The sequence below is a fragment of the Thermobia domestica genome, chromosome 5, assembly GCF_964235325.1.
Source record: "Thermobia domestica chromosome 5, izTheDome1.hap1.1, whole genome shotgun sequence".
NCBI classification, from domain to species: Eukaryota; Metazoa; Arthropoda; class Insecta; order Zygentoma; family Lepismatidae; genus Thermobia; species Thermobia domestica.
The window spans coordinates 226,718,691-226,739,470 of record NC_137458.1 but is presented as its reverse complement, the minus strand read 5'-3'; the positions used below and the strand labels follow the sequence as shown (position 1 = coordinate 226,739,470).

The window sequence follows — 20,780 nt, the reverse complement described above, 5'->3', positions numbered from 1 at the left end:
TATGCTTTCTGCATATTAATGGGCCCCCTCAAATTTACAAAGAAATCGGCACCCTTGGGGGCAACAACGACTTTTACGGATCATTTTTACAAAGAAATTTATTATCACCTGTACTGTCCTTTTCCTACTAATGACTGCATTTGCAATAAGTTAAATTCAAAACAGTAAATAAATTAATTACTTATTATTATTATTATTTGCTTTTTTGCCCTTTTTAAAAACCATATAAATTATAAGTCAATACGCAATTAGTCAGATTCAAATTACATGTACTCAATCAAGTTACTCACACTACTACTGGACCACGTGCACGAGATGCACTGCGAGAACCATTATGTTATTTAGGGTGACCAGACATACTCTTTTTAAGAGTATTATACTCTTTTGGAGGTTCATATACTCTATACTCTTTTTTCTTCCCAAAAATATCGAATTATACTCTTTTATGGCATTTTCAATTTCATTTAACGTTTAATGCATTTTCCCATTGAAAATCGCATTTTTTTTTTCCTGTAAAAACTTGGACGTTGACAGCACTGTTTAGTACTTCGTAGTAGCAGACCCGCTGCACTGTGCTGCGTTTCTCGTCCTCGTTGCGTTGTAGGGTTGCCAGATTTTCTTTTTGCAAAAGAAAAAAAATAATATAACTAAACTGTTTTTATTAGTTAGTACTAAAACTATAGTAAAGACCGCAAAATTAAAGTGATAGATTTATCCAAACTTTTAACGTTTTAATTATAAAATTGTTAATTAAATTGATTGAGTACCTGGAATGATTTATATTTTCGGAATTTATATCTGGCATTCGTACAGTTCATGGCACAGGGTTTTGTTTCCCCTTCAAAGTGAGTCAGGTTTTGGTAGTGGGAATCACGCAGTGATTATTATTCTAATTAACGTGCATACGTACACTCAATAAATTATGTTATTCGAGGATTGGAAGGATTTATTTTATTAACAATGTCGCGAGGAAAATGTCAGTATAATCAAGCGTTTGAAATAAGCTATCCTTGCATTAAAAGGGTCCACAGTAACGATGTTTACAAAGCATAGTGCACGGTATGTAAGAAGGAGTTCTCTTAAAAAAAAAAAAAAAAAAAAGGTAAATATGATATAAACAACATATAAAATCTAAGTCGCACACTGAATGATAATCAACTTCCGAAGCAAGTAAGTTGGATGGTTTTTTCACCACAGAATCTTCAGAAGAGCTAGATTTAATTCGACTAGAACTTGTGTGATCATACCATAATGTTAAACATAACCACTCTTTTAGAAGCATGGACTGCACTAGCAAACTTTTGAAATCACCAGTGAATAAAAAATTTGCATGTGCGAGAACGAAAACGGAGGCTTTGTTAACAAATGTGGTGGGAGTATGGTCAGAAAATATTTTAAGTTATAGTGTTTAAAAGGCTCCTTTCGTTGTTGTTGCTTGTGATGCTTCCAATCGTAAAGCAACCAAACTCATGCCTGTTTTAGTGCGGTACTGTGAAGTAGATACTGATATTAATGTAAAAACATGTCTTCTAGAAATTCATAGCATGTCAAATGAAACCTCGGAAACTGTGTCGAACGTATTAATGGGTACATTACGTCAGTTTTGTTTGGAAAATAAGTTCATCGGTTTTGTAGCTGATAATGCACCAGTAAATTTTGGAAGCATAGAAAATAAAACAGCAGGAAATGCGCATAGCGAACTAGAGTGCAGGTTGAAGAAAAATGTTTTGCCTATTGGGTGTGGGGCTCATATCCTTCACAATGGAAATTCTGTGGCGTGTTCGAGAGTAGGCCTAATACCGATCGATGTTTGGAATGGTTTTTAAAATATACAACCATTTCAGTATTTTTACTGTAAGGACGGAAAATTTGAAAAACTTTTGTGAGTTCATTGGCTGTCATTATGAGAGTCTTTTGTATCACTCAAAGATGAGATTCTTGTTTCTGCTTCCATGTGTATAAAAAATTATACGTCAGTATGAACCACTTAAGGGGTACTTTTTGAGTGATCAAAATGCTCCAATAACTATAGTCAATTTTTTCGAAACGAAACAAGTGAGTTGTGGCTGTATTTCCTGCATGCTCAACTAATCTTGTTCAGTGAAACAATTACAAAAATTGAAAGGAAGGATATAACAGCGACTGAAGTTTTTGTTGAATATTTTGAACTTCTGAGGAAATACAAAGATAGAATTGAACAAAACTTTTTTCCGTTTTCTGCTAGAAATTTACTTACGAAACTTGTAAAAGAAGGGAATATAAAAGAGGAATATGCCTACTCAGTGTCAAGAAGGTTTTACTTTAAAGTAATAACATACTTAGAGATGTGGTCACAACGTTTTTTCGGAGAAGTAAACAAGATGAAATATTTACTACCTGACACATCAGTTATCTATGAAGAATTTCAGGAGTCGTTTGCATATTTCTATGAGCAGGTAAAACATATAGACAGTTCGTTGGAATTCAGTGATAATGATATTTTTTACACTTACTGTGCAATATCCAGATGTGTTCAAGAACACCTTGAACAATGGGGAGAGAAAAGAGAGACAATGATGGGCAAATGGAAAATAGTGTACTAAGATTTAGTGAGGGCTGGGTCAAATTTAAAAGTGATTGTGCTACTCGTGGAATTCTTGTTTACTTTACCGGGCACTAATGTTGATTGTGAGAGGCTCTTTAATGCTATTAACACTTGCTGGAGCGAGGAAAAAACTCAACTCACAGTGTCGACACTGGAACAAGTGATGAAAGTGAAGTTCAATGTAAGCATGACCTGTGAAGAGTTCAGACTGGCAATAAAGGATGACATTGACTTACTCAAGAAAGCAAGATCGTCGCAGAAGTATGAATGATGGTGAAGTATTTAACTCATTTGCATGCGCATTGGATAAAATACTGTAATTCATCTTGTCTTTATACTTACTGTCAATTTGTATTTTTGGATATACTCTTTTGGATTTAAAAAAATCTGGTCACCCTATGTTATTATTATTATTTTATTGGTTGATTTGTGTATTACGTTCCTTTCTAATCTGAGGCTCCTACAGTATATACGACAGGATGTACTATTAGGACTACGATAGGCTTATGAACCATTGCTCGCGTTTGCATCAGACAAGTGAGACAAGTTCTCCCAATGGAAATCCAACCTGAGACTTCGCGGACAGAAAGCACTCGCGTTGGTACTTCGATTACGAATAGGCAATATTTTATTATTAGTAGTAGTAGAATGACATACATCTTTTTTTATACATAGTTCATTTGTCTTCAAAGGTCTGTTTTAGTATTTGACAAATCTAATCCTTAAGATCAGAGCTCTTCTAGAACTTTATACACTGGCGTCTCTGGCATGTAAAATTTGGGGGGGAGGGGACATCAAAGAAATTGATTTAAGTGGTACTTCCTAGTCCAACCTGTTTATTATCTTCGATCCCATTTTTACCCTTCTACTTATCTTCACGGATCCCCTGAGGTAGGCCTATATCAAGAACTCTTCTTATAATCATTTCACAGCCTGAATACTATATTCCAAATAAAAAAATATTATTATTTATATGTTATTCTATCGTTAGTAAATAATTAAATTAGAATAAAATATTGAATATTTCGTACTTCAAAATATTGGGGGAATGTGTCCCCCTGCCAGAGACGCTTATAACTTTATATCATTAGTTTTTATACTACAATATTTTACTACTTCACTTGTGTACTATACCTAACATTGAATTGTATACTTTATAACAGATTCGGGCACAAATATGCTATCTTCTATATTACAATGTTATACTTCGTTAACGGTGATCTTAGCACTTTAAACATGTTACTAAATCTAAAATTAACTAATCATTCTAATATTTTAGGCATAGAATCGCAGATTTGAGAGAGAAAAATAAGGTGGAATGAAAACGTCACTCTTCTCTCATTTGCACTATAAAAACTTTTGTTGAAGTCTTTCTATTGAAAAAACAAACTGTTCGGTTTGGTTTGAATTCAGTTTAGCGTCCCTTTCAGCAACGAGGCTATATGAGATGTGGACCTATAGCTTAACGTGGGATCCGTACCTCATAAGCTCCAGCCCGGAATCGAACCCGGGTTTCCCACGCCAAAGGCGTGTACGCTAATCGCTTAGCCGGAGCTTACAGTTTTCGGGAGGGGGATAAAAACCAATAGTTCTATTTTAGTATATTTTTCCTTTTTTTAAAAAAGTCATTTTTTCCACATTTTTGGTTATGATTTATTTTTTAACCCCACCATAAATTACCCCCCCCCATTGCCAACCCCACTAAAATGTTTCGTTTAAGCAATAAAAAGACGCAACAAGTAATCAAGGTTTTTTAGTGTAAATAAAAGAGTGAAAGAGAGAAATAGAACAAGAAATGTCAAATTTATGAAACTCTATCGTTCTTGCGGCACCTCAAAGCATGCTCCAATTATTATTATTATTATTATTATTATTATTATTATTATTATTATTATTATTATTATTATTATTATTATTATTTGTCTTTTTCACAACAAAAGGCAAGTTTTCTGCACTATTCGAATTTTCTAAATCGATTATCTCCTTCCACCATAATGGGTACCGGTACTCTATCTACCATCAATTTGACCACTTGTAAACTCTTTTAGAAACCACTTGTAAATTCAACATAACTTTTCGTGATGTGTTTCCGATTGAGTTTTCGGTAATAGTAAAGTACGGAAAGCACTTGTTTCATAGTACAGTCAGGACCCAAAGGCAGCGTCCATCTATATAACTTTGTTTGTCAATAGACCTAGTTTAGATACCTGGTCGGTGTTCCTTCCAGGCATGTTTTTTTTGGGGGGGCACTGCCCCCCTCCGGAGCTCTGAGACTGCACTCCGTATGAGACCAAAATAATACATCTATAATACAATAATAAATATAATTGTACAGTGTGAAAATAATATATGCCCTTCCGAATACTAAGTGCCCCCCCTCCGAAACTGAAAGAAAAACTACCTGGTGGACACAGCACATGTGGCACGGTTTGGATCTCACGTTAGGTCCAGGTCTCATATAGCCTTGGTGCTCGAAAGGGGCGTTGCGATATGCCTATATAAAATTGAGTTGAGTTGATTTTAACGTCCCTTTCCAGCATAGAGTTTTGTAACTAAATTCTGCTTTGATTACTGAAATCGATTCACACACCTCTCTCCAAAATTTTAGAGAATCGAAATTATATCCACTTTTGCTGACAAACTGTCTATATTTTGTAAACAGTAGAATTATTGCTTCTTTTTTTAAAAAAGATGCTGTTTTGATAACTGTAAAAGAATACCTGCAACTGTCTTATTAATACCTGCGATTACATAATTAAATGAAACAGACTCCACATGTAATATCCAAATGGTAATAACATTCGACTACTATTACTTAAATTATTAATATATTACTAACATTAAAATACAAGTTAAACTAAAATACATATATTAAATTATAATTTTCACTTACCAAGCGGCGGTTGATATTCTCCAAACTCAAAGCCAATAATGATTAACAGAGGTTTCTCCCATTTTCATTTATAAAAAAAATAAAAATAAAATAAAAAGCATCACACCAAAAACTGAATAATCATTTTTTCTCACGTATCACAATCACATAGCCACACTCAATTTTTGCAGATAAAAACCAGAAATTTTTCACAGGTCACTTAGCAAACAATAAACAAAACACAATTCACTTCAGTTAGTTTCGTGAATTGAATGAAATAAATTGACGAGACAGGTGTTTCGAGGAGGTATATTTCCCAAATATATTTTGTGTTTACTTCCCTTTTAATTTTAAATGGTAATTGCACACTTTATATGCACCCTAATCACGTGTTTACTTGTAAATTATCGTTTTATTATTATTTTTTTAAAAATAAATATAATTATTCGTTGATACTGTTTGTATATAAGTTTCTGCTTGTCATATAATTATAATATTGTAATTAATAAAATAAACTCACTTCGTTGCTTTTAATTGGCACTGGTTAATTTGGGAAGTTACAATGAAGCTCAAAGTTAAACTAAAAAGGAAATAAGTGTAATTGTTTCCTTTTCCCGGTTAGTTAATTCTGAGTCTTTTCTTTTTAATTTTTTCCCCCTTCTGCTTCGTGTGTCGTGTCGTAAGTCGCGTTTAGTCACGCCGTTGTTGAACGCGCACAATCAAGCAATCTACCTTCTACCGCTCTGGCTTCTCGCCACCAACTAAACTCTATTTCACTGGATCCATCTGAACAGTTCTGGGTGTCAGTTGGAGGTGTGTTTGTCTGTGTGTGTGAGTTGACTGTGTTAGCGATTGAGTTTCCGAGGTGAGGGGAGAGAGCGCAGAGAGGAATCGGTTGTGTTGTTGGATATGTAGTATGGATAGCAGAGCAGCAAGAAAGAGAGAGAATAGAGGCAAAAAAAAAAAAAGTATGAAAGGGAAGGGGGAAGCATAGAATTGGCTGTCGGCCGACTCACTGGCGGCAGATTGTCGGCATGCCTTCGCTTACTGGCTCACCCGTGCTGCAACAAACAGATGCAACTGTTGCCAGCCTCATCAATATCGCACCAAATGCTTTTTTTTCTTTTCTTTTTGTAACAGCTTGTTTTCAAAACTGCCCTGCAGTGATTGTGGCTGGTGACGCTAGCGAAGGAAAATGCTGAGGTTGTAGCAATGGTTGTTGAACTACGGCGACCGCGACAATAAAACACTATAGTATTCATTTTATTTATTGTTGGTGGTACTTTAACTATAGATCAGCCCGTCAACTCCCATTTGCCGTTCTTTCTTCCTTTGGGTCCCAAATTGCATCACATTACTGAGTTAATTCGAAAACTTAGCAGGAATCGAAACAAGGATCAAGTACAATATGCAGCTTCCTTTGTTTGCTGTGACAGCAGGCAGGGAGTTTTATCTTAGACTAAGATATGCAGCCTGGAGTATTCTCTGATAGGTTCAAGAGACGACTCTTCCCGGACGGCTGTTGGTTTCTTAAAATATAAAAAAGGAAAAGAATTCCCCGATGTGGCACAAGATGTGAAGGGAAGACTTCCCATGACATCGATACATAGAAGTCAAGTGTATGGTCAGCACCACGTTCCGATAGGATTGCCATCCGTCCCAATTTTGGTGGGACGGTCCCGATTTTGGAGAAATGTCACGCGTCCCGACATGACTCTGTAGGGTCTTTAAAACTTCTTGGTAACTGTTATTATTGGAACTTAATTTCTATATTGAGCTCCTTCGTGGCTAAGCGGTTAGCGTCCGCGCCTTTGGCGTGGGAGACCCGGGTTCGATTCCCGGCTGCAGCTCATGTGGTTCGGATTCCACGTTAATCAGTAGGTCCCGTCTCATATAGCCTTGCTGCTGAATGTGACGTTAAACTCAAAATCAACTAAACTCATTAATTTCTACCGTATATTATTATAATTATAGACCCTTCAAAATAAGAGGAAACTCCACCACAGCGGTAGGCTGGTAGTAATATGTCTGGCAAGAGAGTCAAAGCTCACTTTGTAAATGGTAAAGATCGACTTCTCAAGCCAGCAACAATTAATCAGAAAATACATTTCAATGTGAGCAGCAGCAACTGCAGTAGAAGTAGATCTGGGAGTGGCAACAGCTAAAGCAATAACAAACAGTACTACTGTTCCTACAATTAGTGCAGTTAAATAAGCAAAAAATAAGGAACAAATTAGTAGCAAGCTGAAAATTGGTACAGATGTTGGGAATGATGTACTAAACAACATACTAAAAGTCCCCTGAAATCTCAGGTGACCTTCGCCGCCATATTGGAAAATGGTCGCCGGAAGTGTCAAATGAACAACACCCAGATAAAAATAGCAATATCTTCGTTATGGTTGAACATAAAGAGATAAACTTAGTGTCGTTTTATAGAACATAGATAACACAAGATTTTTTTTTAAAGAGAAACAAATTTTCATAAAAGGCATACTTTTAGAAATATTTAGCTCTAAATTCTAAAATTCCGAAAACTACCGTCAAACTGATTTAAAATTTTATTGAACATTAATTCTTAAGTTAATTATTAACATTGTAATTATTAACAAGTTAAAATTTGACGTAGATGTTGATAAATATTATTTAAATGACATACTAAAATCCCACAACTTCTTCATTCGCCATATTGGAAAATGTACAAATGTCCGAAGTAATTGAAAGATAATCTTTTGTTAAGTGAACTACAAAATCTAGACTGGGATAAATATTTTAGAAACTGTAAATGCAGTCGATCCGAAGCTAATTGGGACCAATGGCGGTGTAAGGGGGAACATTATGACATGTTTAAGGTTGTCCTCCGCCATCTTGGAATCAACTTGTTTATTTTAAATGGCAACATGGTCGTGTGACATATTAAACAACATCCTCGTTCAAAGAGAAACTCAATGGTAAGGTTATTTTTCCAAAACCTACAACTGTTTTGAAGTTGTGAGTAGATTTAGGATATATTATATGTGAAATTTTGTGAAATGTGGTGAGCGAAGTTTCGAATTGAAGGATAAAGATAAAACAAAAAGCAAGCTTTGTAACATCTCACATTACGTATTCTTTAATAACCAGGGAAAGAGAGAGCTAAAACACATGGGACAATTACAATTACATGACATGCTCAGCATGCCCACCGTTCTGTTCTATGCACATCCTTAACCGTGTGACTCTGTACTTAGCACTCTGCGAAGCTTAGTTGGTGATATTTGTTCACATACAGTAATAACTCTCCTTTTCAGGTAGACAATATCAATAATTTTACACTGGTAGACAATAGCTTTAAAGTGCCCCCAAAGATAGAAATCCAACAGAGTTAGGTCGGGGACCTTGCTGACCACTCAACTGGTCCATGCCGACCTATTCAGCAACCGGGAAAGTGTTCACCGAGCTATCGGTCACATTACGACCATAATGCGGTGCCCCATCTTGTTGCCAATATTAATGAAATCACCATTCCTCTTCCTACAAAAGTGGCACAAAGTGTTTCCAAGCATATCTCCATATTGTGCAGCATCCAAGGTTCCATCATTGATTACTTCATTGAAAATGAAATCTTTGAGTTTTACGTCCCACGGTTATGCCGGTTAGGCTAAAGGAGACGGTGAAGATGAGTAATGAATGAAATGGTGGAATGAAGAAAGTGGGAGGAAACGGGAGAACCCCGAGAAAACCCACGCACACGGTGTTTGTCCACCACAAAGTTCACTTGGCGGGGTCTGGGATCGAACCCGGGACCCCAAGCACCAGAGGTGAACGCTCTACCACTGAGCCACCGCGGCCCGATTACTTCATTGATTATGCTAAGAAGCAACACATAAGAAGTTCGTGCATGGAGGTCTTCCTCCATGACAGGAGTAAATTGTTAAAATTTATAAATTCTATATTCATTAATTTGTAACCCTTTCTCTATGTAACTTGTTACAATAATAATCGAGTCGAGATGCATCTGAGATAGTATTGTCTTTCTACCAAGGATAACAATAAGCAATATCCTATAATTAACAACGAGGGGGCGCGGTGGCTCAGTGGTAGAGCGTCCCTGGTTCGATCCCAGCTCGCGCCGTATGGACTTTGCGGTGGACAAACACCGTGCTCGTGGGTTTTCTCGGGGTTCTCTCACTTTATTCATTACACCATTTCACTCATTTCTCATAATCAACGTCTCCTTTAGCCTAACCGGCATAAACGTGGGACGTAAAACTCAAAGATTTCATTTTTTTCAAATTAACAACAAATTTTTTTTTTTTTAATAAAGTTACGAAACACTACATTTTACTTAGGAAACATGGCAAAAAGTATGAAGTGTCCCTACATTTTGCCTCGGAAAAGTAGCAAAAAGCATGAATGAAGTGTCCCGACATTTTGCTATTGGAATGGTTCCACCATACGTTCCGATCGCTTTAACTTTTACTCGTTCAAGTGTTCCCCAAGTATCAATGAGAGGGGTTAGTTTGAACGAAATCGCAGTTGGACGACAGTAGATTAAGAGAATAATCCTCGCCTCAACCGGCGACCGAACCCGGAACTTCTAGTTAGGGTTGTCTATGAGACAAGAGTTGATGGTGTCTCGTCTCAAAATGGTGTTCCATAAGTGATATCTCGTCTCGGAAAATGTATGTTTTCTATAAAAAGATCTTTATCTCACCTCGTAACTTGTCACAAATATCATGTTTCGTTTCGCGGGTAACTCTATTTCTAATTGGTTTGGGACGTTCAGAGCACAAGAGAAGTAAGTCTAATTACAAAACTTAGCCTGGATTTTTTTTTTTTTTTTTAACATTACAAGACTAATTTACAATATCTGGACATGAATCTTTTAAGCTCTGAAATGAATTTCAAATAGAGAGATCTTAAAGATGAATCATGTCCAAGATAAATTAACAAACAAATTCTGACCAAAGCATATATTAACTAATAAATAATAGCGTTACAGTTTCGGCAAATTAACTTTGCCTTCATCAGAAATATTATCCAAGATGAACAAAAGCGTACTTGATTCCCTTGTTCACTGAACGCGCCTAGTGTTCATGAGACTAGATTTGGGATTGTCTTGTTTGGAAAAGGTGTCGTGAAAGTATACCCATCTGTTTCTATTGGAAGATCTCACTGTCGTCTCGTATCTTGGCACAAATGTCTTGTGAGCAACGCAAAACGCATCATTTACATATTGCGGATTGCTATGCCCCGAATGATAATGTCCTATCCCTGTGTATGTGGGCCTACGTTTGGTGCAAAATTTAAATTTGTTTTCTGAGTATAGAAAGAGCTATGATGTTTCATTATTAATTTATTTGTTTATTTACTTCACCCGAATGTTAGATATTAGTCTAACAAAAGTCTACACACAAGGATAAGAAGAAATAACGTAAGTCACGCGCTCGGGAAAGCGAAAACACATAAAAGGAAAAGAAAACTGGCTTGAAAACAGGCATGTTTTGTATAAAACTTATAAGCTTACATATATTTCCAAAAGTTGTAGGACTGTATCAAACAGAAATATCAGAAAAATGCTAAAAAATATTTCTAAATTTTAGTGCAGTTCTTTGTAATTTGTCATGTACAGTTTCAATTTTATGATACATAGTACAATTGTAAGAATTTGCATTTTTTTTTATCAGTTCTGCACTATTACAGCACTAATAGTACTAGTACACTAGGACTTCTATTCAGGCACTAGTATTAGGTATATTGTCAAAATGTAAGACCAGAAGGTGCCTGAGCCCATGCCTCTACTGGTCTAGTGACTAGCGCGTGCGTTTTTTGGATTGTGGGGTTCTGCGTTCGATTCCCAACGGGAGAACATTGAACGCATTACGATGATTCGGACTCCACCTTAAACTGTAGGTCCACAGCTTATATACCCTAGGTCCTGAAAAGGAACGCTAAATTTTCAACAAACGACTACTGCAACAACAGAAGAGTTTGAGACAATTGATTCATGTGTACCCCACTCGTCTGCTTCGTGTATCGGTTAAATTCATTTTCTGCCCATTATTGTGGACATAAGTTGTAAATTACCAATGGGGGGGGGGGGAGGAGATGCCAAGAAAACGTAAAATGGCCTTTCAGACTAGCTACATTTATTTACTTTGCTAGTGTTTTTGATTATTTGAAGTTTTAAAGTGCACTTGTAAACACTGTTTATGCCTTATGAAATGGGTTCCTCCTTGTGTTGTATATAGCTAGGTTATTTGTTCAGGAATATATGGTCGCTATATCTCTCTTTCCACTGTAGATCGGATATCCTTACTTCACCAAATGATAGCTGCACAATCTTTGGTCAACGTACAAGTTATGGAATTCTTCTGAAATACATGAGGTTTGAGCACAGAAGACAGGTGTATTACAGAGTGTCCAGCCAGTTAAAATATCACATGAACAGCTGCCACCCAAGCATCAGATCCCTAGTAGCAGGGACAACTTAAAAAACACTTGCAGTATACTTGAATGGCAAGTCGGCAAGCTTGCATCCAGCTTGATTGGAAAACGTGCAAGCATGCCGCAAGCTGGATTCCAATAATGACATTACATGGGAGAAACCTTGCATTCAGTGTTCTATTCAAGCTTGACGCAAACTTTTTACAAGTCAGGTCAAGTCAATAGCCAATGAACGGCCAGTGATGCTATAACTCTCTGCGAAGGGTCTAAAGCATCGCTTGCAAATACTTCAAAAGGCATATTGTATGAAAACATGCGTTTCAAATGCAAGCGTAGAAAGCCAAAAGCCAAGCACGCGCCAACTGGCCAAAAGCTTTCTTGCTATTAGGGATGAGGAGCGTTCTCCAGCATCTGGTCTGCAATGACCATAAAAAAAGAAGGAATGAAATATTTGAAAATGAAATGAAATGAAATCTTTGAGTTTTACGTCCCACGGTTATGCCGGCTAGGCTAAAGGAGGCGGTGAAGATGAGAAATGAATGAAATGGTGGAATGAAGAAAGTGTGAGGAAACGGAAGAACCTCGAGAAAACCCACGAACACAGTGTTTGTCCACCACAAAGTCCACACGGCGCGAGCTGGGATCGAACCAGGGACCCCAAGCACCGGAGGTGAACGCTCTACCACTTTTTCTTTTCTAAGAGTTAACTGACTCATCGAACGTGTCTCAGTAACTTACTTGAACTACTTATTACTAATTTCACTTGTTTTACTCGTTTAACTTGCTCTTTGCAATTACCTAGAGCGACAGGGACACGAACACAGAAATATCGAGGACAGTTAAAATCCACCGGGAATCGACCCCGGGACCCCGTACACCAAAGACGCACGTTCTAGTCACTAAAGCAGCGGGGAGGGCACCACTGAGCCACCGCGCTCCCTGAATTATTTGAGTTTTACATCCCACGGATATGCCGGGTGGGCTAAAGGAGACAGTGAGGATGAGAATTGAATGAAATGGTAGAATGAAGAAAGTTGAAGAAAACGGGAGAACCCGAGAAAACGCACGCACACGGCGTTTGTCCTCTTTCTTGGCGCCAACTTGGATCGAACCAAGGATTCCAGGCATTAAAGGTGAACACTATACCACCGAGCCATCGCGGCCCCTGGGCACGCTCTTTTAGTACATAAATAGTCCTAGTGCAGCCCTTTCCATTTTGATTTCATTTTGAATGTTCATGTTAATAATAATAATAATAATAATAATAATAATAATAATAATAATAATAATAATAATAATAATAATAATAATAATAATAATAATAATAATCTCATGTTCTCGAATTTATTCGAGGAACAAACAGTGGATCAGTAGTAGAGCGCATACTTCTGATGCGAGGGGTTCCTGGTTCGATTCCCGAAGAAGTAAGATTGTAGTGGATAACATGGTATCTGTGGATTTTCTCGGATTACTCCTGTTTCTTCCCTCATTATTATTTTACAGATTCTTCCATCATCGTTCACTTGCTTTAATCATCCGTCTCCCTTATCCTAAAGGGAATAGTCGCGGTATGTTAAACTGAAAAATTTAATCTTCATTTTTCGAAAATTACAATATTAATGGTTATTTTCTAGTGTGTGTGATTGGCAACACTAGGGGTGAGTTGTCCAACGAAACCACGAACTACATCTAACCTGAACAAGTCCACCTGCCACTCGTTCGCTCCCCTCCGCTCTTCTGCCACCTTCCCCAACAATATTTCTTTCTTTTTTTAATTCTCCGCCGCAAACTTCCTCATAACCAATTATATCACCATCTTCAAAATTGTTGTTCATTTAGTAAATTCCGTAATGATAGTTATAAGAGAGAATTGCATGTTGCAACTATCTGTTTTGAAGGACTACCGTGAGTTGAGTCGAAAGGGATTCCACCTCCTGATAAGGCATGACTGTCTGAATGCCACTTACTACTACTAATAATAGTACCACTAGTTTTGTCTCTTTTTTTTTTTTTCATTTTCCTTGTTTTCTTTCTTATCTCCTCAAACACAACACACAATAGGCATGGATTTGTCTTGCCTAATTGATTGCTAACCGCGAAACAAAAATTACAGAGAGAAAAAAAAAAAATATGCACCACGTGTTTCTGATAAGAGTTATAGTTTTTAAAAATTTTCCCGCAATTATTTTCTCCTTTCTCTATCATACATTTACGTGAAGCACAAGCTGCAAAGTTTATGCATGTATGATTGTTCTGCCCGAAATCAGGCTCTAGCCCACTTACCCTAACCTAGCTACCTAGGGCGACTAAGTCAGTTAAGTAGAAATAGAATGGTCAGCTTGTTTCCCCTATGATTCGAAAACGTATTGCAACCTGAAACAGATAGACAGATTGAAAGGATTGGAGGTACTTGGCACTGGCGCAAATCCCGGGGAGATAAGGGGCTATGACCCCCTAATAATACGATTTGAAATGCGTTTTTTGAGAAGAAATGTGATTATTTGTGTCCGACTGTTACAAAGGAAAGTGAGATAAAATTGATGTCCCTTGCTGTGTAATATACAACAGGTTCACCTCAGAAATAAGATTCATCTATCGTAATATGAGTCTCATCTCCTTCCCTCCCCCCAGAATAACCGCTTCCCAATGTTGAAGACAACTCTGCTCTCCTGGTCATCCACAGCATTGTTTTTGAACATTTTTAACGTCGCTATATAGGCCTATATATAGAGTGTTTCAAAACAACACCAACAACGTTTGGGAGGTGATTCCGGACATCAAGATAAAACGAAAAGTATAGACAAACCTAGATGCACAAATGCTTCCTTTCGGAGTTATAGGCTGACGAACATGAAAAAAATGAATTTTAAAGGTCCATAGCTCCAAAACTATGTGACCTATCGTAGTCGGGTCAAGACTTCACTTAGGAATTAATATGTGCGCTGCCCAAAAATACATGTTTCAGAATCCTAAGGTACTCACGAAGCTACTTTTATAGAGGGAGTTTGGCTACAGGCATACAATAGAAGTACTCACCAACTACCTCCATAAAAATTGTAGCGGAAGTACCGCAGGATTCTGAAACATGGATTTTTGATTAGGACACATATTAGTTCTTAAGTGAAGTCTACACCCGACTACGGTAGGCAACACAGTTTTAGAGCTATGGACCTCTAAAGTTCATTTTTTCATGATTTCGGCAGCTTATAACTCCGAAAGGAAGCATATGTGTACCCAGGATGATCTATACTTCTTGTCTTATCTTGGTGTCGGGAATCACCTCCCAACGTTGTAGGTGTTGTTTTGAAACACAATGTATATATGGAAACGGTCTTACCAGCTCCCTCCCCCCCCCCCCGAATGTTGAAGACAAATTTGCGCCGATGGTACCGGATACACAAAAGGTATGTAATTATGGCCTCATTATGCAGGTACTCAATTAATCGTATATGTAAGTTAATACTCCTTAGATATATTCCTTCCTATAGTGACATGGACAAACATACAACAAAACAGAATGTCAACCAGCGCAATTGATCACAATATTTTGTTGTCGCAGCTTTAGCGGTTTTTGATGGGGTTCTGTGTACATGTCCATATTACATTTTGATTATGTGTAAAATGAAATCAATTGAAATTTCTGGTTATTGCTTGTAGGCTAAAGGATACGAACAGTTAATGAAAGTGAATGCTTAAGTCAGAATTAATGGAGTGGGAATGTGGGAGGAAAGAAATATCAAGGTATTGAAACATTTACAGTATATATTGATTACTAAAATGTTTCGATATCAATATTTGAAAATATCGATCATCGATGAATATATTGAAAAAAATATTATCCATTAGCGGCCGTTGCAATACAGAGTACTGATTCTTCAGCTGTAAGCGAATCCCGTTTTTAAGAAATCAGTTGCTATTGTTTTCATTGATTGCTTTTGTCTTCGAAATCTCTCCTTCTTTCTACTTAAAAAAGGGATAAATCTTTATTAATTGCTAGATATATTTAATGTCCTTTTTGAGGGTCTATCAGACAGGAGGTACTGCTCAAAGCGGGATCCTATCCACTAGTAGGGTTTGTATTCGACGCAAGCATCCCCGCCAGGAATAGAATCCGAGACAGCCACTTGACTACAAATAGGTACAGGGAGGGACAAGTCTTGTTAATGAAAGCAGAGAAAGTTACCTTATTAGTGTTTTCTGTATACAGTCTCTGAGTGATTTTGTAATCTTTATCGTATGTAGTAGAGTTGCCCATAAAAGATGAGAATGTTAAAAAAGAAGAAGAAGAAACTCGAGGAAGGGCTACGAATAAAGTGACATGAAAATAAACGTTAAAAAGACAAAAGTCATGGTGATTGGATCGAAGCAGTTAGTGTCAAATATAGAAGTAGGAGTGGGGAAAATAGAACAGGTCACTAGTTTCGATACTTGGTTATTTTCTGCTTTCCGGCAGGTCCTGGACAAATGAGTTATTATTATTATTATTATTATTATTATTATTATTATTATTATTATTATTATTATTATTATTATTATTATTATTATTATTATTATTATTATTTTCAATTTTAGTTTCCGGCCTGGAAATGTTTCTTCCACGTTTCTCGATCTTCGGCTTCCTCTTTTAATTCTAATACTTTCTTTTATTCTTCTAATCATTGATCAATATGTTCTTCTTCCTATTCCCACGTTCCTTCCATCTTTCCTTTTATGGTGGTATGAAAAAGACAGTTTCCTTGCAGGATGTGTCCAATCCAGTTGCCCTTCCTATGAATGATGCTGGCTAGAAATGTCATCTTCTTTCCTATCCGTTTTAAAACACCTTCGTTTGTTCCTCCCTTTGTCCATTTTATCTTCGTCCATTTTCCTCCAACACCACATTTCGAAGTTCTCTAAATATTTCTTCTCTAATGTCCAAGTCTCTGAACTATCAACTTTTTCCTAAGTCCAATTTAAGCCTGCTAGTTAAGAGTGATCTTTTCTTGTTGAATGCTTCTTTAGCTATGGCAATTCTAGCCGTAAGGGCACATTTCCACGGTATATTCTCATGACTTTCGACTTTTCGATGTTGATTTCAATTCCATATATTTTCCCAGTGTCAACTATTTTGTCAATCATCTCCCGAATGTGAAATAAAAGCAAGACTAAGAATACCGAAAGAAAACATTTGGGAGGAGGAAAAATCAGTTTTGTGGGTCCTTGAATAAAGAGCTGAGAAAAAGACTCATAAAATGTTTCCTCTGAAAATAGTACTCAGTGGGATCACAAAGATGCAAATATGCAAATACGATGGAAAATGGCTGGAGGTTTTCGAAATGTGAGTGTGGAGAAGAATAGAGAGAGTTAGCTGGGCTCGATGGGAAAGGATATAATTAGGAAAAGGAAGAGAAACTAGTTGGAATATATAATGAGAAGGAACCGTATCACGAAAGATGTGCTAGATGGTACTGTGGAAATAAAAAGGAGGGGCGAAAGAGGTTGCATTTTGTGGATCCCTACGTCAAGACGAGAGGTTACCGAAGGTCGTGACGCATAGAAGCTTCTCAGATGGTGCAAGTAACCTGCCAATAATGGTGGATACCTTGACAAGACGAGACGAGACAGAATTTTCGTGATGATATAGACCAGTGTTTCTCAAAGTGTGGGTCGAGGGTCGTTTTTTTGGTGGGTCGCGATAAGTTTTCCTTCCTTTTAATTATGAAAATTTTATTTTGATACAGAAACTTTTGTTGGAGTTTTATTCAGAAAACGAAATTTGGAGGTGTTTGTTAATGAGGTGAAGAGTGCGTTGTTACTCACAAGTAAACCTTACGTTTGGGTGAATCGAGTTGCTGACTGAGACACATATGAGAAAGTAGTACTAATTGTGGTCAGTATTTCAGTGAAGTTATAGGTGCGAAGCTCCAGGGGTTTAGGAGATATAGCTACCAGAACATCACATGGAAGTACAGAATAGTCTTCACTCAGTTGGAGGTAAAAGCTCTGTAAGACCTCTTGTAACGACAAAAGGTGAATAAAAAAATATATGGGTACATATAAGGACTAGGAGGAAGTCATATAGTAAGGGTATACCTGACGGCGGCCATCTTGAAATTCGCCATTTTGAATTAAGATTAAGTTTTTAAAATAGGAATAGGGTCATGTGATACATGATTTTAGGCGCAAATTTAATCAGCACAACAATGGTGACGTTAACTTTGATTTACGCACAATTGGTAAAAAGTTACAGGGAAATATTGTTGCAGCATATGTATTAGTCCTTTACCGCACCTTGTAAATTTTGTGTTAATGATAATAATAAATAAAAAGCAGGTGTATAAATATTAGGTCTATGGTAAGATTTGCCTTGATGGCGGCCATCTTCAAATCCGCCATTTTGAATCAGACAAAAGTTTTAAACAAAACGCATAACATTGACACTTTATTAATAGCAAATTTTACCATAAATCCAACGGTATAACAATTTTTGCTTTATCATTAACCAGCATTTGTTATCGCATAAACAAGTTGCTAATTTAAGGAAAAATGACCAAAGTGGAATTGAGTCATAATTGAACTTGGGTCTTTCTTCCAGAAAAGTCCTCAATTAGTACAATCAATATGTAGTTCAGAAAAGAGTGCATGACTTGCACAAATGCTCTGCTCACAGTGAGCACACCTGACAAAGGCAATCGAGTTACACTTGACACATTTGTCGTTAACAATTCCGTCAAAGCAGTAATCGTAAGGAGCGATCCACTTAATTTTGTGCTGGTTAATGATAAAGCAAAAATGGTTATACCGTTGGAGTTATGGTAAAATTTGCTATTAATAAGGTGTCACTGTTATGTGTTTTGTTTAAAACTTTTGTCTGATTCAAAATGGCGGATTTGAACATGGCCGCCATTAAGGCAAATCTTACCATAGACCTAATATTTATCCACCTGCTTTTTATTTAATTATTATCATTAACACAAAATTTACAAGGTGCGGTAAAGGACTAATACATATGCTGCAATAATATTTAATTTCCCTGTAACTTTTTACCAATTACGCGTAAATTAAAATTAACGTCACCATTGTTCTTCTGATTAAATTTGCGCCTAAAATCATGTATCATATGACCCTATTCCTATTTTAAAAACTTAATCTTAATTCAAAATGGCGGATTTCAAGATGGCCGCCGTCAAGTATACCCTTACTATATGACTTCCTCCTAGTCCTTATATGTACCCATATATTTTTTATTCACCTTTTGTCATTACAAGAGGTCTTACAGAGCTTTTACCTCCAACTGTATGAAGACTATTCTGTACTTCCATGTGATGTTCTGGATGCTGTATCTCCTAAACCCCTGGAGCTTCGCACCTATAACTTCACTGAAATACTGACCATATTTAGTACTACTTTCTCATATGTGTCTCAGTCAGCAACTCGATTCACCCAAACGTAAGGTTTACTTGTCAGAGCCTTCCTTTGTACAGTCAGTAGAGATGCTGTATTAGAGCGGGAAAAGAGTGGGTGAGTCAAAATCTGTCACGGGTTAGTAGGGCATTGCATCGGTGGTAGTGTCAACTCTGTGTGACCTTTCTATGCGCATGTGTACAATTTAACACTTTTTGCACATGTGTACAATTTCACATAACAGATACATTTATTGAGAAAGAAATTTACATTACACTTGCTCGATCGTCACCGACTGATATTCTCGTACCGACAGGGCCACTATAGTCATAAATTTACATTACAATTTAGTTTTAAAATGAGATATTTACGACAAACATAAAAGAAACCAACTAAATTTTGATTTAGTAAATTTTAAGCATCGAGCTCTACTTTGTAACATTTGTTTTCGCTCGGAGTGTTTACAACATCCCCAATAAATTACATGTTAATCACTCATACGAACTATTATTGAACTAACTTGAATTAGAGATATGATTTACAAAATTTAAATACACAACCATTACGTAGAGTGTCAATGTGTATTTGAATAAAAGTAAGTGGGCCACAAAATTATTTTTATTGTTTAATGTGGGTCGCGATAACAACAAGTTTGAGAACCACTCATATTGACCCTATTGGACAATACAAAAATCTTCCAATACGTAAAAATATATACACTTTCCGAGACGAGACATCACGTTTACGTCGTCTTTTCGAGACAAGATAGACTCAACTCACGTTTCGTGAGGAACCTTATTTATCTTCTTCTACCGTCAGACGGAAGGTAGAAAATAAAAGAAAAGAAAACAAAGGGAGAAGTGGACAATCGAAGATTCGATGCCGGAATTAATCCAAGAAATCGATAGTTAAACTCAATTCGAATGATTGATACTCCATGATACACTTGGACATCTTCCGATTATGAAGCAAGCATGCTCATACATCCTATCACATTCAGAAAGTCGTTAATGAGGTATGTCTCCGGTATCCCAAATTGGACAATATCTTTATATAATCTGATTGACCCGAAACAAGTAGACCTCATTCGTTACTACCATCTTTCAAAGCCTTCATTTCAATTGGGACAAGTGTTAACAAATAAACCAATTCGCATGTGGGATCCCACCCTAAACAAACAGTCGGGATCTTTTGTGTCTTCTCTAGGGAATACCTTATTTGGTTCGGCTGGAATTGCTTCCTTTTCTGTACCACTCCCCAATTGCATGCTCTGCTGAGAAAAGGTCTTCTTTTCCAGTTGGATTTCGAAACGATCACCAAGTAGCGGGAAGAATCCCCTTCGCGATCTTTGCTAAATTGAAGGTATAGTATTGCAAACCATTTAACAGCACCCTTCTCAAATTTCTTCTGACAATTTTGGAAAGAAATGATATTTTTCCTCCCACGTTCTTTGCGTTTCTAAACTGCCTATTTATCGAACATTTCCTTTTCTTCGGCTGAAACAGGATGGTTGTT

At 36.9% G+C, this 20,780-nt stretch overlaps 1 protein-coding gene across 1 annotated transcript in view; it reads right to left on the bottom strand.

Moving 5' to 3' along the window:
• net (atonal bHLH transcription factor 8-like protein net) overlaps positions 1-6,383 on the bottom strand; it is an 88,792-nt gene extending 82,409 nt beyond the window's left edge. Inside the window, exon 1 of the mRNA XM_081759718.1 lies at positions 5,478-6,383. The gene's annotated coding sequence lies outside the window, so the exon portion shown is untranslated. The remainder of the gene's footprint in view (positions 1-5,477) is intronic.
• Between the last annotated feature and the right edge of the window lie 14,397 nt (positions 6,384-20,780).